The 26,604-nt window shown below is 42.0% G+C and overlaps 1 protein-coding gene across 1 annotated transcript in view; it reads right to left on the bottom strand.

The window, feature by feature from the left end:
* Nucleotides 1-26,604, bottom strand: part of LOC121000856 (gastrula zinc finger protein XlCGF66.1-like) — a 576,261-nt gene that overhangs the window by 491,700 nt on the left and 57,957 nt on the right. The window lies entirely within an intron of this gene.

The following is a 26,604-nucleotide window of genomic DNA, read 5'->3' as shown; positions in this document are numbered from 1 at the left end:
GGTCATACAACTTACCACCCAAATGAATTTTACCTCCTTTTCTTCTCACTAATAGAGCTTTCATTTGGTGGTATTTCATTGCTGCTGACATTTTTACTTTTTTTGTTATTAATCGAAATTTAACGATTTTTTTTGCAAAAAAATGAAATTTTTCACTTTCAGTTGTAAAATTTTGCAAAAAAAACGACATCCATATATAAATTTTGCTCTAAATTTATTGTTCTACATGTCTTTGATAAAAAAAAAATGTTTGGGTAAAAGTTATAGCGTTTACAATCTATGGTACAAAAATGTGAATTTCCGCTTTATGAAGCAGCTCTGACTTTCTGAGCACCTGTCATGTTTCCTGAGGTTCTACAATGGCCAGACAGTACAAACACCCCACAAATGACCCCATTTCGGAAAGTAGACACCCTAAGGTATTCGCTGATGGGCATAGTGAGTTCATAGAACTTTTTATTTTTTGTCACAAGTTAGCGGAAAATGATGATTTTTTTTATATTTTTTTTTTCTTACAAAGTCTCATATTCCACTAACTTGTGACAAAAAATAAAAACTTCCATGAACTCACTATGCCCATCAGCGAATACCTTGGGGTGTCTTCTTTCCAAAATGGGGTCACTTGTGGGGTAGTTATACTGCCCTGGCATTCTAGGGGCCCAAATGTGTGGTAAGGAGTTTGAAATCAAATTCTGTAAAAAATGGCTGGTGAAATCCGAAAGGATTATGGGAATATGGGCCCCTTTGCCCACCTAGGCTGCAAAAAAGTGTCACACATGTGGTATCTACGTATTCAGGAGAAGTTGGGGAATGTGTTTTGGGGTGTCATTTTACATATACCCATGCTGGGTGAGATAAATATCTTAGTCAAATGCCAACTTTGTATAAAAAAATGGAAAAAGTTGTCTTTTGCCAAGATATTTCTCTCACCCAGCATGGGTATATGTAAAATGACACCCCAAAACACATTGCCCAATTTCTCCTGAGTACGGCGATACCAGATGTGTGACACTTTTTTGCAGCCTAGGTGGGCAAAGGGGCCCATATTCCAAAGAGCACCTTTAGGATTTCACCGGTTATTTTTTACAGAATTTGATTTCAAACTCCTTACCACACATTTGGGCCCCTAGAATGCCAGGGCAGTATAACTACCCCACAAGTGACACCATTTTGGAAAGAAGACACCCCAAGGTATTCGCTGATGGGCATAGTGAGTTCATGGAAGTTTTTATTTTTTGTCACAAGTTAGTGGAATATGAGACTTTGTAAGAAAAAAAAAAAAAGAAAAAAAATCATCATTTTCCACTAACTTGTGACAAAAAATAAAAAATTCTAGGAACTTGCCATGCCCCTCACGGAATACCTTGGGGTGTCTTCTTTCCAAAATGGGGTCACTTGTGGGGTAGTTATACTGCCCTGGCATTCTAGGGGCCCTAATGTGTGGTAAGTAGGTAAATGACCTGTGAAATCCGAAAGGTGCTCTTTGGAATGTGGGCCCCTTTGCCCACCTAGGCTGCAAAAAAGTGTCACGCATCTGGTATCACCGTATTCAGGAGAAGTTGGGGAATGTGTTTTGGGGTGTCATTTTACATATACCCATGCTGGGTGAGAGAAATATCTTGGCAAAAGACAACTTTTCCCATTTTTTTATACAAAGTTGGCATTTGACCGAGATATTTCTCTCACCCAGCATGGGTATATGTAAAATGACACCCCAAAACACATTCCCCAACTTCTCCTGAGTACGGAGATACCACATGTGTGACACTTTTTTGCAGCCTAGGTGGGCAAAGGTGCCCAAATTCCTTTTAGGAGGGCATTTTTAGACATTTGGATACCATACTTTTTCTCACGCTTTGGGGCCCCTAAAATGCCAGGGCAGTATAAATACCCCACATGTGACCCCCATTTTGGAAAGAAGACACCCCAAGGTATTCAATGAGGGGCATGGCGAGTTCATAGAAAAAAAAATAAATTGGCACAAGTTAGCGGAAATTGATTTTTTTGATTTTTTTCTCACAAAGTCTCCCTTTCTGCTAACTTGGGACAAAAATTTCAATCTTTCATGGACTCAATATGCCCCTCAGCGAATACCTTGGGGTGTCTTCTTTCCAAAATGGTGTCAGGTGTTTGTACTGCCCGGGCATTTGAGGGTCTCCGCAATCATTACATGTATGGCCAGCTTTAGGAGTTTCTGCTATTCTCCTTATATTGAGCATACGGGTAATGAGATTTTTTTTTTCCGTTCAGCCTCTGGGCTGAAAGAAAAAAATGAACGGCACAGATTTCTTCATTCGCATCGATCAATGTGGATGAAAAAATCTCTGCCAAAAAAAGAAAAAAGGAGGGGAAAGGCGTCTGCCAGGACATAGGAGCTCCACCCAACATCCATACCCACTTAGCTCGTATGCCCTGGCAAACCCGATTTCTCCATTCACATCAATCGATGTGGATGAATAAATCATTGCCGGGATTTTTTTTTTTATATATACAAAGTGTTTGCCAAAGTATATGAACACCGCCCCTCAGCTCATATGCCTCGGCAAACGTATCTTTTACTGCAGAGGAGAAATCTCGTCTTGCAGCGCCGCATACACCGACTTGCGTGTAATCTGACAGCAGAGCAATGCTTCTGTCCGAATGCACATCAGTGCTGCAGCTGGTCGATCGGTTGGTCCACCTGGAAGGTAAAAAAAACAAAAAAGAAAAAACCAGGCCGCAACGCAATAAATTTATTAACTTTTGAACAGAACATATTAACTTTTTTAACTGAACGTTAACTTTTTTACTTACCGGTAATTTTTTTTTTGTTTCGTTTTTTTTTACCTTTATAGAACAAACCTCTCCTTCCCCATGGGACAATGTGCAAAGCGCAAATCGCCCAAAGATGTGGCGAAGTACGTTATGCACTTTATCCCAGGTGAAAGGAGAGGTTTGCAGCAGCTGTTAGTGAAAGGGCCCTAATAGCCCTGTGTGCCTGTCCTGTGAGATGCAATCCCTATGCTAAGTGTACCTGGGTGTGGTACTTCCGGAAACACTCTCCTAAGCATAGGGCAGGGTGGTCAGGACAGTCAGGACAGAAATAGCGGGTGTCACGTCTTATTCCACTCCTGCTACAGACACGACATTTTTTTCGGGGTGGCGGTTGGGTTGAGGTACCAGCAACGACACTGGGGAAATGTCGCTCGTGTAGACGGCTAACTACACTGGTGGTTGGGGCCACGGAACCTCCTGGATACAGGAGGTTCACGATGATCTCTTCCTGAAATTTGAGGAAGGATCGTGTTCTCCCAGCCTTACTGTAGAGAACAAAACTATTGTACATCGCCAATTGAATTAAATATACAGACACCTTCTTATACCAGCGTCTGGTGCGTTGGGAAACTAAATAGGGAGCCAACATCTGGTCATTGAAGTCCACCCCTCCCATGAGCGCATTATAGTCGTGGACACAGAGGGGCTTTTCAATGACACGGGTTGCCCTTTCAATTTGGATTGTCGTGTCTGTGTGAATGGAGGAGAGCATGTAAACGTCACGCTTGTCTCTCCATTTCACCGCGAGCAGTTCTTCGTTACACAAGGCAGCCCTCTCCCCCCTTGCAAGACGGGTGGTAACGAGCCGTTGGGGGAAGCCCACGCGACTAGTTCGTGCGGTGCCACAGGCGCAAATCCGTTCTAGAAACAAATGCCTAAAGAGGGCCACACTTGTGTAAAAATTGTCCACATAAAGATGGTACCCCTTGCCGAATAAGGGTGACACCAAGTCCCAGACTGTCTTCCCACTGCTCCCCAGGTAGTCAGGGCAACCGACCGGCTCCAGGGTCTGATCTTTTCCCTCATAGATCCGAAATTTGTGGGTATAGCCTGTGGCCCTTTCACAGAGCTTATACAATTTGACCCCATACCGGGCGTGCTTGCTTGGGATGTATTGTTTGAAGCCAAGGCGCCCGGTAAAATGTATTAGGGACTCGTCTACGCAGATGTTTTGCTTGGGGGTATACAAATCTGCAAATTTCTGGTTGAAATGGTCTATGAGGGGCCGAATTTTGTGGAGCCGGTCAAAAGCTGGGTGGCATCTGGGACGGGAGGTGGTGTTGTTGCTAAAATGCAGAAAACGCAGGATGGTCTCAAATCGTGTCCTGGACATAGCAGCAGAGAACATGGGCATGTGATGAATTGAGTTCGTGGACCAATATGACCGCAATTCATGCTTTTTAGTTAGACCCATGTTGAGGAGAAGGCCCAGAAAAATTTTAAGTTCGGAAACTTGGACTGGTTTCCACCGGAAAGGCTGGGCATAATAGCTTCCCGGGTTAGCGGTTATAAATTGTGTGGCATACCGGTTTGTCTCTGCCACGACTAAGTCCAAGAGCTCCGCAGTCAAGAACAGCTCAAAAAATCCCAGGGCCGAACCGATCTGAGCCGTCTTAACCCGAACTCCAGACTGGGCGGTGAAAGGGGGAACTACTGGTGCGGCTGAAGTTGGTGACTGCCAATCAGGGTTTGCCAGCACCTCAGGGACTCTAGGGGCTCTACGGGCCCGTCTGTGCGGTGGCTGCGACGGGGTGACTACTGCACGTGCCACCGTACCAGCTTCAACTGCCCTTCTGGTGCTCGCCACTTCACCATGTTGTACGGCAGTGCTGGTACTAGGTCCAGGGAGGGCTGCGCTGCTGGTGTATGCCTCACCACGTGATCCGGCAGCGACAGCCCCACTCTGCTGCCCTTGAAACTGATCCTGCGCAACCTGTGGTCTAGCGACACGGGGCCGGGTACGCCTGGTGCTATCAGGGACCTCAACCTCCTCGTCCGAACTTTGGGTCAGACTGCCACTGCTTTCCACAGGTTCATATTCTGACCCGCTAGATTCGTCAGATGAGGGTTCCCACTCCTCATCCGACTGGGTCAGAAGCCTGTAGGCCTCTTCAGAAGAATACCCCCTGTTTGACATTTGGTCAACTAAATTTAGGGGTATTCCCTGAGACTACCCAAGAAAAAAAGCAAGCCTGTCTTACAAATGGGAGGCTAGCGAAGTACCGGAGGCCGCTGCGGTTGATAAAAAATATCAAAACTGATTTTTTTATCGCCGCAGTGCGTGTAAAGTGAATGTGCAGTGATCAAAAAATATATATTTTTGGTCACTGCGGCGGCGTGGGTGAACGCACGTGTGGGCGACCGATCAGGCCTGATCGGGCAAACACTGCGTTTTGGGTGGAGGGCGAACTAAGGTGACACTAATACAATTATAGATCTGACTGTGATCAGTTTTGATCACTTACAGATACTATAAAAGTACAAATGCTGATTAGCGATACGCTAATCAGCGAATAAAAGTGACTGCGGTGCGGTGGGCGCTAACTGACGCTAACTACCTAACCAAGGGGCCTAAACTATCCCTAAAACCTAACAGCCAATACCAGTGGGAAAAAAAAGTGACAGTTTACACTGATCACTTTTTGTCTTTCACTAAGTGATTGACAGGGGGCGATCAAGGGGTTAATTTGGATGATGGGGGTGATGGAAGGTGATCAGGGGCTAAGGGTAGTGTTTGGTGTGTACTCACAGTGATGTCTGCTCCTCTGCTGGATCCAACAGACGAAAAGGACCAGCAGAGGAGCAGAGAAGCCATATAACAGATCATATTTACTAATATGATCTGTTATATGGTTTGTGATTCGGTTTTTTAAAAATCAGCAACCTGCCAGCGACGATCATTGGCTGGCAGGTTGCTGATGCAATTCTCCTCGAACTTTTGCCGGCGCGTCCAGGCGGAATGAATCAACCACCTCCAGGACGCGTCGCTGCGTTCGGCGGTCCGGAGGTGGTTAAAATCTATAAGGATTTAGCGCAAATGGGAAAATAGAAAAACCGCCATCCACAATACGGCGTCAGTGAGAAGCACAGACTGGGAATGCGCACACAGCGCCGCACACGTTATGGCGGTCAGAAGATGGGGATGCAGAGAAAACATTCGGTTTTTTCAAAAGTTTTTATTTTTTCAGTATTAAAACACAATAAAACCTGTATAAATGTGGTGTCGCTGTAATCGCACCGACCGGAGGATGAGGGGAACAGGCCAGGAAACGCTGGGACAGAAAACCAGGAAACTGCCCGAATTGTGGGTGTTTTTTATCCCCCAGTTGGAATTTTCCCGCTTCCCACTACATTGTGTAGAACCGTAAATGGCGCCATTACAAAGTACAACTGGTCCCACAAATAACAAGTCCTCGTCCGGCGATGTTAACGTCCTCGTCATCTGTGTTAATGGGAAATAAAGAAGTTCTGTCTCCGGGAAGGCTGGGAGTAAACAATGAAAATGGAAAATTTCCCTATTATGAAGGGGTTAAATGTCTGAAAATTCCTGTTAAAATGTAAAATCCATAGAATCCAATGTTACTTGTTCACAGTTGCTGCTTCCAGCTTTTTAAATACCATGTGACTATAAAGGACCAATCAGAGAGGAGGTTCCCCATGGTCCGCTCCATGACTACTTGCCCATCATCCCTATCACACTGGGGATCCCTCTGTACCAGCCGGGAGGGTGAGGTCCTGTTTAGGTAACTGTCCTGTTTGGCTGTGAGGTCCGTGACCCGTGGACCATTCAGCTTCCCTCGGATTAATGGCCTTCACCGGACCCCCCCCTCCCCCTTATCTCTCACCAGGTCCGGCCCTTAGGGGTCCCGTCCAGGCTGGAGATGCAGAGCCACGCGCTGCTTTTCTAGACCCCTCTTTATATTCCATCTTCTCGTGTCCTGGTTTGTAACTTGCGCAGGGCGTGTCCCACATGCTGCAGGCCACGTGGGGCTCCGCCCAGTCCACACCTACGTGGTCACAGGTTATAGTCCCCTCACTGTCCAGTCAGTCCTGCAGATACAGCTCAGGCAGTTCTAACGTTCCGCTCCTTCCGGTGCAGCCTCCATGTGAAGGATGAACCGGATCTGGTCTCGAGCTGCTGGGGGACAATTTATTATGTAATTGGGGCCTTCGAAAAAACAAAGTCTGGCTCCGGCCCCAGAATCGGGTCGTTGGTCAACATTTTAAATTGTTTTTACCTTTTGACCTCACAGTACAAGTTAACGTTTTAGTATTTAAATTTACTAACTGGTGGTCACTCAGGACCTATTTACGTTTTTGGGTCATGTACTGTTTATTAAATTAAAACTTCACTTTTATTTCATATTTTTAATATATATGTAGTATTTTTACACTTAGAACATAACTACTAAACTATAGGGTACAACCAGAAAATGTGAATACAATGCAGGGTCTAAATCTAAATCATTTATACTGTTTTACTTTTTTACTGTTGTAATCCCCATTTAGTATGTTTTGCACAATTTACAACGCAGTCCAGTGCACATCTTGCATGATGTATGCAGTCCTGGAACAGCCGTTCGAGGGTGTATATCTTTGTTCTAGATGTGAGCAAATTACCCGTTTGGAATCGCAGATCGAGTCTCTAAATGGGCAAGTTGCAACACTGAGAGGCATTGATAATTTGCAAAAGAGTTTGCTTCTCACCGAGCAAGCACTCTTTGGGGTAGATGAGGGGGAGGGTGACAGAGAGGAGGCTGAGGAAAGTGAGGTAGCTAGCTGGGTAAAAGTTAGAAAGCGGGGTAGAGGGAAGAGTGCCAGGGAGGCTAGCCCTGATCTGACACACCCCAACAAGTTTGCACGTTTGGCAGATGAGGGGCATATCAGTCCAGGGACGGCACTGCTGCAGCCAGACACTTCCTCTGCCAGTCAGGGGAATATCAGCTCCAGTAAGCTGGGGACCAGGAGAGCAGGGCAGGCCAGACAGGTGCTGGTAGTGGGAGACTCCATTATTAGGGGAACAGATAGGGAAATCTGTCACAAAGACCGTGATCGCCGAACAGTGTGCTGTCTTCCTGGCGCTAGAGTTCGACACATCGCGGATCGGGTTGACAGATTACTGGGAGGGGCTGGAGACGATCCAGCGGTCATGGTCCATATCGGAACCAATGACAAAGTTAGAGGTAGGTGGAGAGTCCTTAAAAATGATTTCAGGGATTTAGGTCAAAAGCTGAGGGCAAGGACCTCAAAGGTAGTATTTTCCGAAATACTACCGGTACCACGAGCCACACAAGAAAGGCAATGGGAGATTAGGGAGATTAACAAGTGGCTCAAGAACTGGTGTAGGAAGGAGGGGTTTGGGTTCCTGGAGAACTGGGCCGACTTCACTGTCGGCTACAGCCTCTATCGTAGGGACGGGCTGCACCTCAATGGGGAAGGGGCAGCTGTGCTGGGGAGAAAGATGGCTAGAAGGTTGGAGGAGTGTTTAAACTAGGGACTGGGGGGGAGGGTAATTACGTTATAGGAGGGGAAGATAGTGCAGATAGAGACCGGGGGCAAGGTAATAAGAATGGGGGAGGAATGGAAGGAGGGACTAGAACAATTCAGAAGGAAAGGTGTAGGGTAAAAAATATACATAAACCTCTCAAATGTATGTATACTAATGGCAGAAGCCTGACTAATAAAACTGGTGAACTGGAATTAGTGATGTGTGAGGAGGACTATGACATAGTGGGAATAACTGAGACATGGCTGGATGATAGCTATGACTGGGCAGTTAATGTACAAGGTGACAGTCTGTTTAGAAAGGATCGTCAAAACCGGAGAGGTGGAGGGGTCTGCCTTTATGTAAAGTCTTGTCTAAAGCCCACAGTCCGAGAAGATATAAGTGAGGGACATGAACATGTGGAGTCACTATGGGTAGAGATACATGGAGCTAAAAACAACAATAAATTACTAATAGGAGTTTACTATAAACCACCTAATATACCAGAGTCCACAGAAAATCTACTACTAAACGAGATAGACGAGGCGGCAAATCATAATGAGGTGGTTATTATGGGGGACTTCAACTACCCAGATATAGACTGGGAAACTGAAACTTGTATATCTCATAAGGGAAACAGGTTCGTGGCAATAACCAAAGACAATTACCTCTCCCAACTGGTTCAGGACCCGACTAGAGGGACGGCCATACTGGACTTAGTATTAACCAATAGACCTGACAGAACAACAGACGTGCAGGTCGGGGGACACCTGGGAAATAGTGACCATAAAGTAATAACCTTCCAATTATCATTCAAAAGAGCGTTTCTACAGGGAGGAACAAAAATACCAAACTTCAAAAAAGCTAAATTTAGCCAACTAAGAGAGGCCATAGGCCAAACTAACTGGGACAAAGTCCTCACAAATACAGACACAAAATGGGATATCTTTAAAAACATCCTAAAAACTCATTGTCAGAGGTACATACCGTATGGTAATAAAAGGTTAAGGAACAAAAAGAAACCAATGTGGATAAACAGAACTGTAAAGAAAGCAATATAAAACACTAAAACAGGAGGGTAGCACGGAAGCACTGAAAAACTATAAGGAAAAAAATAGAACATGTAAAAAACAAATAAAAGCGGCCAAACTAGAGACCGAGAGATTAATTGCCAAAGGGAGTAAAACCAACCCTAAAATGTTCTTCAATTATATAAATGTTAAAAAGTATAAAGCTGAAGGTGTTGGCCCTTTAAAGAGTAATGAGGGGGGAGTCGCAGAGAGCGACGAGGAGAAAGCAAAGCTGTTAAATATTTTTTTCTCCAATGTATTCACTGAGAAAATAAATTGTCAGATGACATGCAGAATGCAAAAATAAATTCCCCATTAAAAGTGTCCTGTCTGACCCAGGAAGAAGTACATCAGCGGCTTAAAAAGATTAAAATAGACAAATCGCCAGGACCGGATGGCATACACCCCCGTATCCTAAAGGAATTAAGTAATGTCATAGCCAGACCCTTATTTCTGATATTTGCGGACTCTATACTGACAGGGAATGTCCCACAGGATTGGCGCGTGGCATATATGGTGCCAATATTCAAAAAGGGGCCAAAAACAGAGCCTGGAAACTATAGGCCGGTAAGTTTAACATCTGTTGTGGGTAAACTGTTTGAAGGTTTTCTGAGAGATGCTATATTAGAGCATCTCAACGGAAATAAGCAAATAACGCCATATCAGCATGGCTTCGTGAGGGATCGGTCATGTCAAACTAATTTAATCAGTTTCTATGAGGAGGTAAGTTCTAGACTTGACAGCGGCGAATCAATGGATGTCGTATATCTGGACTTCTCCAAAGCATTTGACACTGTACCGCATAAAAGGTTAGTATATAAAATGAGAATGCTCGGACTGGGAGAAAACATCTGTATGTGGGTAAGTAACTGGCTGAGTGATAGAAAACAGAGGGTGGTTATTAACGGTACACACTCAGATTGGGTCACTGTCACTAGTGGGGTACCTCAGGGGTCAGTACTGGAGGGGTCACTGTCACTAGTGGGGTACCTCAGGGGTCAGTACTGGAGGGGTCACTGTCACTAGTGGGGTACCTCAGGGGTCAGTATTGGGCCCTATTCTCTTCAATATATTTATTAATGATCTTGTAGAAGGCTTGCACAGTAAAATATCAATTTTCGCAGATGACACTAAACTGTGTAAAGTAATTGACACTGAAGAGGACAGTATACTGTATATATACTACAGAGGACAGTATACTGTATATACACACTACAGAGAACAGTATACTGTATATATATACACTACAGAGGACAGTATACTATATATACACTACAGAGGACAGTATACTATATATATACTACAGAGGACAGTATACTGTATATACACTACAGAGGACAGTATACTGTATATATACTACAGAGGACAGTATACTGTATATATACTACAGAGGACAGTATACTGTGTATATACTACAGAGGACAGTATACTGTATATATATATATATATATACTACAGAGGACAGTATACTGTATATATACTACAGAGGACAGTGTGCTGTATATATATATACTACAGAGGACAGTATACTGTATATATACTACAGAGGGCAGTATACTGTATATATATACTACAGAGGACAGTATACTGTATATATACTACAGAGGACAGTATACTGTATATATACTACAGAGGACAGTATACTGTATATATACTACAGAGGACAGTATACTGTATATATATACTACAGAGGACAGTATACTGTATATATATACTACAGAGGACAGTATACTGTATATATACTACAGAGGACAGTATACTGTATATATACTACAGAGGACAGTATATATATATATATATATATATATTACAGAGGACAGTATACTGTATATATACTACAGAGGACAGTATACTGTGTATATACTACAGAGGGCAGTATACTGTATATATACTACAGAGGACAGTATACTGTATATATACTACAGAGGGCAGTATACTGTATATATATACTACAGAGGACAGTATACTGTATATATACTACAGAGGACAGTATACTGTATATATACTACAGAGGACAGTATACTGTGTATATATACTACAGAGGACAGTATACTGTATATATATACTACAGAGGACAGTATACTGTATATATATATACTACAGAGGACAGTATACTGTATATATACTACAGAGGACAGTATACTGTATATATACTACAGAGGACAGTATACTGTATATATACTACAGAGGACAGTATACTGTGTATATACTACAGAGGACAGTATACTGTGTATATACTACAGAGGACAGTATACTGTGTATATACTACAGAGGACAGTATACTGTATATATACTACAGAGGACAGTATACTGTATATATACTACAGAGAACAGTATACTGTATATATACTACAGAGGACAGTATACTGTGTATATATACTACAGAGGACAGTATACTGTATATATACTACAGAGGACAGTATACTGTATGTATACTACAGAGGACAGTATACTGTATATATACTACAGAGGACAGTATACTGTATATACACTACAGAGGACAGTATACTGTATATATATACACTACAGAGGACAGTATACTGTATATATACACTACAGAGGACAGTATACTGTATATATACTACAGAGGACAGTATACTGTATATATACTACAGAGGACAGTATACTGTATATACACTACAGAGGACAGTATACTGTATATATACTACAGAGGACAGTATACTGTATATATACTACAGAGGACAGCATACTGTATATATACTACAGAGGACAGTATACTGTGTATATACTACAGAGGACAGTATACTACTACAGATGGATCTGGATAGATTGGAGGTTTGGGCAGATAAGTGGGAGATGAGGTTTAACACTGATAAATGTAAGGTTCTGCACATGGGAAGGAAAAATACAAGTCACCCGTACATAGTAAATGGTAAAACACTCGGTAACACTGACATGGAAAAGGACCTAGGAATTTTAATAAACAGCAAACTAAGCTGTAGAAACCAGTGTCAGGCAGCTGCTGCCAAGGCCAATAAAATAATGGGTTGCATCAGAAGGGGCATAGATTCCCGTGATGAGAACATAGTCCTACCACTTTACACATCACTGGTCAGACCACACATGGAGGACTGTGTACAGTTCTGGGCTCCTGTAAACAAGGCAGACATAGCAGAGCTAGAGAGGGTTCAGAGGAGGGCAACTAAAGTAATAACTGGAATGGGGCAACTACAGGACCCTGAAAGATTATCAAAATTAGGGTTATTCACTTTAGAAAAAAGACGACTGAGGGGAGATCTAATTACTATGTATAAATATATCAGGGGTCAGTACAGAGATCACTCCCATCATCTATTTATCCCCAGGACTGTGACTGTGACGAGGGGACATCCTCTGCGTCTGGAGGGAAGAAGGTTTGTACACAAACATAGAAGAGGATTCTTTACGGTAAGAGCGGTGAGACTATGGAGCTCTCTGTCTGAGGAGGTGGTGATGGGGAGTACAATAAAGGAATTCAGGAGGGGCCTGGATGTATTTCTGGAGTGTAATAATATTACAGGCTATAGCTACTAGAGAGGGGTCGTTGATCCAGGGAGTTATTCTGATTGGAGTCGGGAAGAAATTTTTTATTCCCCTAAAGTGGAGAAAATTGGCTTCTACCTCACAGGGTTTTTTGCCTTCCTCTGGATCAACTTGCAGGATAACAGGCCGAACTGGATGGACAAATGTCTTTTTTCGGCCTTATGTACTATGTTACTATGTTACTATGTTAGATCATAAATAGATCCTCTGTAATATTAAAATCTGAATATGAATCCCTGATACAAAAGGGACTTTCATATACTCCATCTCCTAAATTTGAATGTTTCACTTGGGTGAAAGACATTCATTTATTCGCCCGTAAACTTGCATTACGCAAAGAGTTTAAAGAAAAAAACGACCCTGAGAAGTGGAGAAAAAAGGCTGTAGAAGAATTACATAGGGAAGGAGCTGGTGAAATTATAAGACCTGTCGCCCCCTTCAGTAACATGCGCCCAAAATCAAAATACACTCCACAAATTGCTAAATTCGCTAACATCCAAACCTTTGTGAGTCTGGTGACAGGCGATCTGGAGAAGATAGAGAGGAAAAGAAATGAGATGGGAAAAATTTGTCCCCAGAGGAAAGGAGAGCAATTGGAGAAATTACAGAACAACGAAACCTTACAATAAAACCCTCAGATAAAGGGGGAAACATAGTTCTGATGAACACGGAGGAGTACGTTGGGATGGTGATGAGGTTACTGGACGATAATACAACATACAAAAAGTTAGACAGTAACCCCACAGAAAAATTCAATAAAGAATTAAAAAAGATATTGATGGACGCAAGGGGGAAAGAACTAATAACGAAAGAAGAGTACAATATGATGTATAAACCATATCCGACTACAGCGACATTTTACGCGTTGCCAAAAATCCACAAAAACCGTGAACCTATACCTGGAAGACCCATAGTGTCTGGGAACAACGACATGTGTGAAGGTATAAGCACATATGTGGACGCTATGATAAAACCATTGTGCAGACTCTCCCTTCGTATCTTAAAGATACCAGCGACACAGGTGTAAAGCTCAAGGAAATACATGTTAATAACAATACCCTGATCGCAAGCCTCGACGTTGAGGCCCTATATACCAGTATACAGCACGGGTTAGGGATAAAGGCAGTTGAGTCTTATTTATACACTAAAGGTACACAATTTCACGAGCACAATAATTTAGTTATCACTTTATTACGTTTTCTTCTCACACACAATTATTTTATTTTTAATGGGCAGTATTATTTACAGATCACCGGTACCGCAATGGGGACGGTATGTGCACTGAGTTTTGCAAATTTATTTTTGGGGTGGTGGGAAGATAAGCACGTTTTATTGTACACAGATCACATAATGTATTGGGGTAGATATATAGATGACGTCCTGATATTTTGGAACGGCACTATAGCACAATTCAACGAGTTCACTAAGGGCCTCAACAAAAACGATGTAGGCTTGCAATTCACGGCAGAGATCAATAAAAAAAGTATAAACTTTCTTGATCTGAAAATAAATATAGAAAATAATGGAGAAGTGACCACCGAAATATACAGGAAAGAAGCAGCAAGCCATAGCCTCCTCCATTGGCAGAGCTGCCATCCAAAACCTCTAAAAAAAGGGATGTCTGTAGCTCAATATCTGAGAGCCAAAAGAAACAGTACCAGTGAGACAGCATTAGAAGAAGAATGCAAAGTACTGTATCAGAGGTTTCTGGATAGGGGATATCCAAGAAAGGTATTGTATAGAGCGCACAACAGAGGGAAAAAGATGGAAAGGGAGAGTCTGTTCAAAAGGAAGGAAATGAAATACGAAAAAACAATACGATGTATAGGTATGTTTGATTATCAACATCAAAAGATCTACAGGATCTTGAATAAATATTGGCACATATTAAGATCAGACAACGATCTAAGAGAAGTACTACCTAGTAGCCCCTCAGTAACCTACAGAAGAGGTACAAATTTTAAAGATCTAATGGTACACAGCCATTTTCAAAAAAAGACGTTCATAAAAAAGAACTGGCTGTCCACACAGGGATCCTACCCATGTGGTGGGTGTGCATTTTACAAGTATATGGTTCCAAAAAAAAGAATTTATAAATCCATATGATGGAAACAAAGACATCATTAGAGAATATATAAATTGCAAGACGACCGGTGTAATCTATGCAATACAATGCAAATGCCCCAAGATCTACGTAGGTAAAGCCATACAGGAGCTGAGGAGAAGTAATCTAAACACTGATGACGATACACCCCTTGTACGACACATCAATAAATACCATAATGGGAATCCAAAAGATCTCCAAATATGGGGAATACAGAAGATCAAAGTAGGCCCAAGGCAGGGAAATGGAGGAAGCTAGGTGGATATATCGACTCAAATCGCTGTCACCAATTGGAATTCATGAAGGATTCACCTTCTCGCCCTTTTTATAGAACATTGTTACAGTAAAATAGGATAAAAAAAGGGAAGAAAGATAAACGAGTGTACAAAAAGAATGACTATAATAGAAATAATAAACAGGAGACAATAGACAAGTAGAATGAGGGAGAGACCATCTAAAAATGAGAAAAATTGAAAAAAAGAATATTACCATATGTAAATAGAAAAAGTGATACTTACCATTGAGTATGAGAGAATTCCGAATTGGAGGGCGAGGAGTCCACCGGGTGGGGGGAATATAGTAGATAGAAATATGCCATCTGACCAAAATAAAGGAGAAAAAGGTGATAAATATTGGATACACTTCACTAGATAAAACATTAAAGAAAGCAATCCCAATAAAAATCGAAATAATAAAAAAAAAATAGTTAAACGTCAACTGGTATAATTCTCAAAGAAAAGTAAAAAACTAATAAAATAACCCCTAAGGTGGATGGTGAAAATTATTGAAATGAATCTAGTCTAGAGAATAAAGAAGTAATCCAATAAGTCCTCGCGTCTGCGCAGCTCAAATTCGATCGACCAGGCAAACCAGGATCTGTAGACACATCAAGTATATGCGCAAGCACGGAGTCATGGAAGCCAGTATCGCGAGAACATCTAGTGTGGAAATAATGATCCAAGTCCGTACGCATGCGCCAATCATGCAGGAAACTCGCAGGAATAGGATTGCGAGTAAAAAGAAACATAAGTTCGGGCGCATGCTCAAATCCCCATCACTATGCAGCGTCAGAATGCATCATGTGACAAATCCCCATCACTATGCAGCGTCAGAATGCATCATGTGACAACGATCCTCGGTGGCCTATGAGGGATAAGGAGGCGTGGCAGCAAAAGGGGAGGGGAATGATGTCCGGGTAAATCATTGGAGCAAGGAAACATGTGACCAAATAGGAGTGATTAAATGATGGTCCACGCCCCAAACACTCACACATGCTTTATCCCCTGAAGACGCTGGTTACACAGCGAAACATGTCGGGAAGCAGAGTGTAGGAGTGTTCAGGTTTTAGGCAGTGAAATAGCGGCAGTATGCTCCAATATATGGGCACATCTACAGAGTCATTTGTGGTCATGGCTACGGCCAAGAGGTATCCGAAGAACCCTAGGGAGAGAAACAACAGGAACAACCTGACCCAGCTAGGCGTGTCTTAGCTGACCTGACTAAATGGCTTGTTGTGTGCCCTAAGCCATGATCGTGGGTAGGCCTATAAGTGGGCAAAAACCAAGCCAAGTAGGGTAGAAAAGGAATTCGAATGGCATGTGCAAACTAATCCCCAAGCCAACTGCAAGGCGTCAGGGATCGAGCGAAAATTCGGGGTATATGAGGCAAGACCAGAAGGAGACCTACAACCCATCTTGTGGATGACAAGGCCAGAGACATGATGCTCAATATTGCGGATACTGCTCCAAAGCGGAATGGAGGAACGGGAATACGTTGTGAAATGGATCATAAAAACCAACTGAAACTAGTAAAGTTTGGTTCTAGTGAGAGTACTGGCAATGCCCTAGCCTCAGGAGATCGTGGGACCGCAACCTAACTGCCTAGACTATGCAGGAATGAGGGCCAAAAAGAACCATGTAGATAGGAAGAGAGTCCTTAAATAGTTCCCCAGACAACAGCTAACTGCTAGCCGTGGTCCGCGCGTTCTACTGTGAGCCCCTGAGAATTGTTTTTACGCTTGAGACGTGAAGACCGACCTACTATCTGAATCTTCTACCGTGAGGAAATGCTGGACTTTGTCCAAAATCCAATTCAACGTGGTTGTAGGGAGTCTGAGGTTAGTGCGGCAAGAAGCTACGAAGCCATAATATACAAGATTCTGTCTATGACCTCCCATGAGTGAGGGAATGCAATGCAATGAAGTTACCGGCGAAAATGAATTCCTGGTCGTGGTAAAAAGGGAAAGACTTTGCGCAGGGACCTGGTTGACAAGATATGATCGACTACGTTTAGAGACTGAAATGCTGGATGGAATTGCCCTACTTGTTCCTCCTCTGGCAGGACCTGAACGAAAGCATGAACAATTAAAGAAAGACGAAATATCTGCGCAAGACATGACAATGATGCTGTAGGGCGAACCGGACCAGTTTGCGGTCAAAACATAAAGTGAGCAATCAACATGGATTATTAGGAAAACAACATTGCTTACCGGTAATCGTTTTTCTCGATACCCATGACGGCACCCTGTGCGACTCAGGACCTCCCATCAGGACAGGAAACCTGAGAAGATAAAAAGGACACACCTCCACACAACACCAGTAGAAGAAATAAATTGTTCTCCGGAGAGAAGTGACAAAGGGTTAAAAACCCCCTTTTTTTTTTTTTTTTTTTTTTTTTTATATCTATATTACGTCATATAGACCTGGCAAAAAGCCATCAACAAATATATATATATCTGCTTGGGAAGGGAAATATCGGGTGCCGTCATGGGTATCGAGAAAAACGATTACCGGTAAGCAATGTTGTTTTCCCCTCACCCATGACGGCACCCTGTGCGAGATAAACTATAAGTAGAACCTAGGGGGGGGCCACAGCCTGAAGGACTTTCTCTCCAAAGGAAGCATCAGAATGGAGCTGTAATCTGTAATGTTTAAGAAAAGTATGCGGGGAGCTCCAGGTAGCCGCCCTGCAAATCTGGGCTAACGATACATCAGCTTTCTCAGCCCACGAAGTAGACACCGCCCTCGTAGAATGGGCCCCAAAACCTGAAGGGGGGGGGGAGACCCAGGGAAATATAAGCTCTAGCTATGGCCTTCTTCACCCATCTAGCAATAACCCCTCGGGATGCTTTTTTCCCCCTATTTCCTCCTAAAAACTGAATCAGGAGGTTCTCGTCCTTTCTCCAAGGAGCCGTAACATCTAAGTAGACTAACAAGCATCTCTTGACATCCAAGCAATGAAACTTTTCCTCCAAGCTATTGGAGGGGTTAGGAAAAAAGGAAGGCAACACAATGTCTTGGCTCCTATGAAAATCGGAGACAACCTTGGGAAGAAAAGAAGGCAAGGGCCTAATAACTATCTGGTCATCCTGGATGATCGTATAGGGCGGAAATGCCGAGAAGGCCTGGATCTCCGATATCCTCCTAGCCGAGGTAATAGCCAGGAGGAAAGCCATCTTAATGGATAAGATGTCAATGGGAACCTCTAGTAAGGGTTCAAAGGGTCTATCGGTTAGGGCCGTCAAGACCCTATTTAGGTCCCAAGGAGGGGAAAGAGGTCTAACGGAAGGACAGATTCTGGCAGCGGCAGAAAGGAAACGCTTGACCCACGGGTGGTTTGCTAATTGGAAGTCAAAAAAGTAGCTCAAGGCCGACACCTGAACTTTTAAGGTGGAGGCCTTGAGCCCTTTGTCTAACCCTGCTTGTAGAAAGTCCAAAACCTTAGGGATTTCAGGAGGACTAAATGGATCAGGGCTAGAACCCAAAAAGGAAGAAAAGACATTCCACACCCTATTATACTTCCTAGCTGTTGACGCTTTTTTGCTACCTAGAAGGGTGGAAACAACTTTGCTAGAAAGCCCTCTCTTCAACCAGATGTCCCTGTCAATCTCCATACTGCCAACTGAAGAATCCCCGGATTGGGATGCCATACAGGCCCCTGGGAGAGTAGATCCTCCCTCGGAGGGATCACCCAGGGAGGGCCCCTGGCTAGACTTAAGAGGGTGGGGTACCAGATTCTCTTGGGCCACTTTGGGGCTATCATGATTATGGTGGCTCCCTCCGTCCGTACTTTTTTCAGAACCTGCGGGATTAGGGAAATAGGTGGGAAGGCATAGCCGAGTTCCTGGCTCCAATCCTGAGCCAGACTGTCTACCGCTGTAGGATTCTCTGTGTAATCTAGGGAGAAGAACCTCTTTGTCTTCCTGTTCTTCCGGGTGGCAAAGAGATCTATAGTTGGGGTCCCAAACATTGTTACAATCTGGGGAAAAACTTCCTCGTTCAGACTCCACTCTGCCTGCCTGAGTTCTACTCGACTTAGAAAATCGGCCACCGTGTTCTCTTTCCCTTTCAAGTGTATTGCGGATAAGACCAGGTTCCTGTCTTCCGCTATTTTGAAAATTTCCTGGCAGAGGAAGATTAGGGATGGTACTTTTGTCCCGCCTTGATGATTTATATAGGCCACTGTTGTTGAATTGTCCGAGTAAAATACCAACTTTCTGTTGGAGACCTCTGGAACTGCCACCTTTAGTACTCTTTCTACCGCCTTGAGCTCCTTGTAATTTGACGTGCAGACCCGGGTTTTTAAATCCCATCTTCCCTGCCAGTATTTTCCTTCTGAATGAGCTCCCCAGCCCCACGGACTGGCGTCTGTCGTTATCAGCATGGGTTCTATGAAGGACCAAGGCATTCCTATCGAGAGGTTCTTCTCGGACGTCCACCACAGAAGGGAGTACCTTGCTCTGGAGGAAAGATGAAATTTTCTCTCTAGTGTTTGTGGAAGACCATTCCAAATCTTCAAGATATCTGACTGTAACGGTCTCGTGTGGATCTGAGCGAATGGTACGGCTGGAATTGTAGCCGTCAGGTGCCCCAGTACTGCCATCGCCTCCCTGATGGAACATTGGAAGGACCGGAAAAGGAACCAAACATGCTCTATTGTCGAGGACACTTTCTTCTGAGGGAGGAATGTCTTCTGAGCCGTAGAATCTAGCTGCATTCCTAAAAAGGTGCAAACTTGAGAAGGGGTTAGACAAGATTTTTCTTGATTCATTTTCCACCCCAGATCCTTCAACAGAGAGCACACCAGTAATCAATAGAATGGAGTGGCTCACTGCTGATTGTGGGTGGTAAGGTGCTGCAAACTCAGATTGAGGACACCCAACCTCAATTAATGAAGTTAAATAAAAGGCAAATTGGAAGAGCGAGCACTCACACTATGGCATCTGCTAATATTTATTAGAATAAAATAGGATAAAAATAGTTCTGTCTATTGGCTAAAATAGACTAGCACATGAAAACATATAATATCATAGAATAAAATGTATAAGATTTGATCAAATCAAGGCTAAAATACAAGCAATAATAATATACAATAGACCGCAACAATATAAGCAATAGGAATATGCAATGGACCGCAACAAATTAGCAGCAAGTAGCAACAAAATAACTTCTGATGAATGGAAACAATTGATGGTATAATAGTAGCCAGTGGTGTGCGCCACCAATAGAGACTGTATCTATTATGGTGCAATGTGCTATTGAATAAAGATATAAATATAAAGATAAAAATATAAAGTGCCCAAAGTGTAAAAATAATGATGGTGTCACTCAGTCCTGGAATCCAAATCAGATGAAAGTGTCTCGATAATAATAAAGAAATAATGAAAAAAGTTTTTTTCTGTGAAACTTTGTGTCACTGTGATTTAACCAGTGATAAAAACCACATAAATAAGTGTAAAAACAGCCTCTTTTGCGGCTATAAAGGATTATCACACCACTTGAATTGTCCCGTTTTATCAACTCATCCACACAGGATGATGAATAAGCGCTGCTTGAAGGACTCGTGGTTTTTTTAGACAAGATCCCAATCAGCAGTCCATATCGGACAGTCGAGCTGAATACGTGGATTATATAGAGTCCTTGAATAGGAGAAAATTCTTACCTCCTTCCACGTTTGGTTCAGGGTAAAGCTTCTGGCTATATGCCGATAGTACTCTGGAGACGCCAATACGGCCTCGTTGTTCGTGTTGTACACTGCTCTCACCTGGATCTCGCGGTGATACAAGCAGGATTTCCGTCCGGTAAGCCGAATCCCTTGGCTCAATTTAATCAGTTGATTATATCCAGAATGTTCCGATTTAGTATATCCCAAATGTGGAGTCTAGCATGGCCATGCAAAAACTGGTTGTAGTGGAGGTTTTACCAGAGAGTCCAATGTCCCAGACGCGTTTCGGGATGATTCCACATCCCTTCCTCAGTGGTCATATCCGGCACTCCCCACCTCCTCCCTTTTATATCATTTCAAGATCAAATCCAAAATGTGGTGACAAAATCCAGAATTCTAAGATTTTTCAATTTTTCACCTCTTGCGGTTCTGATGCGGTTTTGTTGCGGTTTTACCGCCATCAGTGCGTTTTTTCTCTTTTTCAATAGTACACATTGCGATTTCATACTATGTCTAATATGAGCTGTACCTCGCATTATAATATAGTTTTTATTGCATTTCTCCATTAATAATGCGTTTTTTCATTTACAGTTGCTTCCATTGTGCTCATATACTAAATATAATATAAAAAATAGTAATAAACCACAAATATAATTTAATTTATCTATCTAAGATGATAAAAATTGGAAGTTAGTCATAACTAGCAGCAGAAATTCCTCTAAAAATAGCAGCACAAATTTGTATGAATAAAATAACGATGCCAAAAAATCACAGCCAACATGATAGAATACAATTGGTATATTGACATTCATTTTCTAATAATTTGTGTGTTGACATAGATTTTCTAATAATTCTAGAATTAGACGAGCTGGGTCAGAATCCCAAACCAGAGAGCGGGTCCCAGTGCCTGATATCGGCCAAACATGGGATCCGCCATCGGGGATGGGACGCCGACCCTACAAAAACCCGAATATTTCCATGTCTGAGTTCAATCCAAATGGTAGAATGGATCCAAACTCATAAATCTGTCTGGATTCTGCTCTAGACATTTTCTGAATAAAATCTCCTCCTCTCCAATGTTGGTCTATTTTCTCTAATCCCATAAATTTTGAGTCTACTGGATTACTATTGTGTGCCTCTTTATAATGTTTTGATAAAGTGTGTTTATCATAACCTTTTTTGATATTTGCGATATGTTCATTAATCCTAGTTTTTAAAGTGTGTTTAGTCCGGCCTATGTATTGGCGATTGCATGGACATTGGATTAAGTATATCACTCCAGATGTATTGCATGAGATACAGTCTTCAATATTCCATATATAATTGTTTTGAGTTGACCGTACCTCTACAGTTTTCCGTGATAAGTTGTTAAATTTACAACCTATACATCTGCCACATTTATAGAATCCTTTCATATTTAAAAAGGAACCCAGAGTACTTGTTTTTTTGATTTTATTTGGGACAGACGGTGCTACTTTTAGACCCAAATTACTGGCTTTCGTAAAAGTAATCTTTGGTACATGGGGTAGGAGATGTCCAATTGTTTTGTCACTGAGCAAATATGGCCAGTGTAGTCCTATCATTTTTTGAATTTTTTTGTAATTGGCATTAAAAGGGAGTATAAATCTGATGTCACAAAGATCATTATCACCTCTCCCCTGTGATTTTTCTTTTTCTTTAAAGAAGGATTTCCTATCTAGCTGTCTTACAGTGTTTAGAGCTTCATCAATTGGTCCTATGGGATAATGTTTGTCTACAAAGTAAGATTTCATTTTTGTAGCTTCCTCCTCAAATTTCTCTTCCTCGGTACAATTACGTTTAATCCTTCGGAATTGTCCAGTGGGAATATTAAGTAGCCACCTCGGAAGGTGACAACTAGAAAATGGGATGAAGTTGTTGGTCGCTGTGGATTTTTGAAACGTACTACATTTGTACTTATCTTCCTGTGTCTCAATCAATATGTCTAAATACTCAGTCTTATTCTTAATACTTGAAGTAAAGACTAGACCTCTATCATTGGTGTTGAGATATATCAAGAATTCTTCCAATTGTGGAATTCCCTCTCTCCAAATAAAAATGACATCGTCGATATAACGCCGCCATAGGACCAGGTCCGCACCCAGCCTGTGGTCGATGGCAGATGACTCCCATTCGGCCAAAAACAGGTTCGCATAGCTGGGGGCGAACCTGGTACCCATGGCGGTGCCCCGCTGTTGTAAATAATAATCTTCCTCAAAATAAAAGTAATTGTGCTGCAGAATGTACTCGATTCCTTCCAATATAAAATTAATCTGGAGATTTTCCAAAGAAGCGTCCTTGGTCAATTGCTTCTTTATTGCATCAAGTCCCTGTGTATGGTCGATCACCGTATACAGGGACTGAATGTCCAATGTGCCCATGATCCACCCAGGCTCTACCTTCAAATCTTCCAAAATTCCAATAATATGTGTGGTGTCTTTTACATATGATTTGGATTTCTTCACCAATGGTTGAAGATGAGTGTCAATATATTTTGAAAGATTTGAAGTTATAGAGCCTATTCCAGAAACTATGGGGCGTCCTGGGGGATTTTGTAAATTTTTATGGATTTTGGGCAAACAGTAGAAGACGGGTAGTCTTCCCTGTGTGCCCAATATGAATTCTGATTCTTTTTGGAGGAGGATTTGATCACGTAATCCCTTTTCACATAATTTTTCCAATTCTTGTTTGAATTGGTTCAACGGATCCTTTGACAGTTTTAAATAGGTTGTGGTATCCGTTAACTGCCTCCAGCATTCATTATTGTATTTTTCAGTGTCTAATAGTACTGTGGCACCCCCTTTATCTGCAGGACGTATGGTAATGTCCGTCATTTTTTGAAGTTCTTTAATAGCCACAATTTCCCTCTTGGACAAATTATTTGTTGTAGTTCTATTTTTCATTTTCCTTAGATCGCCCTCTATACATTTCTGGAATGTGGCCATTTCCTTACTGATTTCGTTCCGTGGGTACATTTTAGACTTATTTTTAAGTGTTGTGTGCTGAGATTGCTTGATAGATTTATCAATCTTAATCTCCACAGGATTTTTCATAAAATATTTTTTTAGACACATTTTTCTAATAAATTTTTGTATACCTATATAGGTGGAGAATTTATCCATTTTTGCTGTAGGGGCATATTTTAGGCCTCTATTTAACAGAGAAGTTTGTGCTTCAGTGAGATTGGTGGAGCTAAGGTTTATGATAGAGTCCTTATTCGGTATTAATGGTGTTTCCTGTATCTGGTTTCTCTTCCTTTTGCTCCTCCTTGTTTTTCTCTTTCTTCTAACTGTTTGTAATAATGGGGCTTTTGGGTATGTATTTGTTCGTCGTTTATCCTCGAACGATGATTCCGAGATGGGGGAGTGTCGTAATAATTCCCTTCTCTCGGTATCTGATGTGGGGGATTTTTCTGTCTCAAGTTGTAGTGATGAGTGGGTGATTGATGGCGATAATGATTCGGAGACTGTTCCCTTTGCCTCACCCGAGTTCTGTGGTGAGCAGGGGTATGATCTAAAAAATGCTGTTCTGATAGTAGGTCAAATCTATTATTTGTTGGTATAGGGTATAAATGCTCCCCATTCTCGACCTGCCCATTCATTCTGATATCTTCATCAATATGTAGATCTCTTTGTGATATCGCAGATTTGAGATTATTCTCTCTATCTCTAGTCCCCTGGGTGTCTGTATATTTCTTAGTTTTTTTATTTATAATATCTGACTCCGTTTTATCTAGACCCTTACAGATTCTCTCCTGCCACATTGTATATTCATCATTTTTTGGATATTTCTCTAGTTGTTCCTTCAGTTTTTCTATTTTCTTAGTGAGTTCTTCTAATATTTCAGTTCGCCTCTTAATAATTAAATTCATTAAGGCAATAGATTGGGAGAACAGAAGGGTATTCCATTCATTCTCAAAGGATTCATTGAGAAGATCCTGCGCTGGGATTTTATATATAGATAAACCTTTCGGAATTATCCCATGTTCTATGTAGTGTTGTAAGGATCTGATCTCCCAAAATTGCCTCAATTGTTTCTGAAGTAAGCCTTCTAATTCCCTAAAGCTTGTTGTTATTGATTTCTCTCCCTCACTAGATAAATGTTCATTCGTAGTAAATCTATATGATTCTGCTTTCAATTTTTTACTCTGAATGTGATGCCACAGGTTAAATCACAGTGACACAAAGTTTCACAGAAAAAAACTTTTTTCATTATTTCTTTATTATTATCGAGACACTTTCATCTGATTTGGATTCCAGGACTGAGTGACACCATCATTATTTTTACACTTTGGGCACTTTATATTTTTATCTTTATATTTATATCTTTATTCAATAGCACATTGCACCATAATAGATACAGTCTCTATTGGTGGCGCACACCACTGGCTACTATTATACCATCAATTGTTTCCATTCATCAGAAGTTATTTTGTTGCTACTTGCTGCTAATTTGTTGCGGTCCATTGCATATTCCTATTGCTTATATTGTTGCGGTCTATTGTATATTATTATTGCTTGTATTTTAGCCTTGATTTGATCAAATCTTATACATTTTATTCTATGATATTATATGTTTTCATGTGCTAGTCTATTTTAGCCAATAGACAGAACTATTTTTATCCTATTTTATTCTAATAAATATTAGCAGATGCCATAGTGTGAGTGCTCGCTCTTCCAATTTGCCTTTTATTTAGAGAGCACACCAGGGCGAGCTCTGCTTGTAACTGCTCCCTTGTTTGGGCTATGAACAAAAAGTCGTCCAGATATGGTACTACTACTATCCCAGATGATCGAAGGAATGCCACCATCTCCGACACGACCTTGGTGAAAATTCTCGGGGCTTGAGAGACCCCAAACGGCAGTGCCCTGTATTGCAGGTGCAGAAGTTGGCCCCGTACTTGGACAGCCGTCCTTAAATACTTTTGGGAGGAAGAGTGAATTGGGACGTGATAATAGGCATCCTCTAGGTCTATACTTGCCATCCAGCAACCCTGGTATAACAGGTCTAAAGTTGTCTTTATAGTTTCCATCCGGAATTTTTTGTATCTCAGGAATTTGTTTAGACGCTTTAGGTTCAGAATCATACGAAAGGAACCATTGGGTTTCTTTATTAAAAAGAGTGGGGAGTAAAACCCCCTGCCCTCCTCCCTCCCCGGGACCTGGCAAACCACTCCTTTGTCCAACAATAACTGAACCTCTCTCTCCAGAACTGTGGATTTTAGAGGATCCTTTGGAGTTGGAGTGTGGGTGAAAAAGACTTGGGGATAGGAGCGGAACTCTAACCTGAATCCCTCCGCTATCCCCCCCAAAACCCACTTGTTTTGGGTGACGTTCGCCCAAGCCGGGAGAAAGGCAGAGAGTCTCCCCCCAACCTGGAGTCTGGCGTCATTGCTTGTCTTTTGGTTTGTTATCCTGGGATTTAAACAGGAAACCGCTAGTTTTTCTTGGAAATCTATCCCTTTCCTTCCTATCATAGGGCTTACCCCTCTGTTTTCTAAAGCCCTGCTGGGGTTTACGAAAAAAGGGGGGTTTTTGAGGGACAGGAAACCCTTTTTTCTTGTCAGATGCCTTCTCCAAGATGTCATCCAGGGAGGATCCAAACAATCTATCACCCTCACACGGAAG

This window comes from Bufo bufo, chromosome 5, assembly GCF_905171765.1.
Source record: "Bufo bufo chromosome 5, aBufBuf1.1, whole genome shotgun sequence".
Lineage (NCBI taxonomy): Eukaryota > Metazoa > Chordata > Amphibia > Anura > Bufonidae > Bufo > Bufo bufo.
This window is presented reverse-complemented; position numbering and strand designations above follow the sequence as displayed.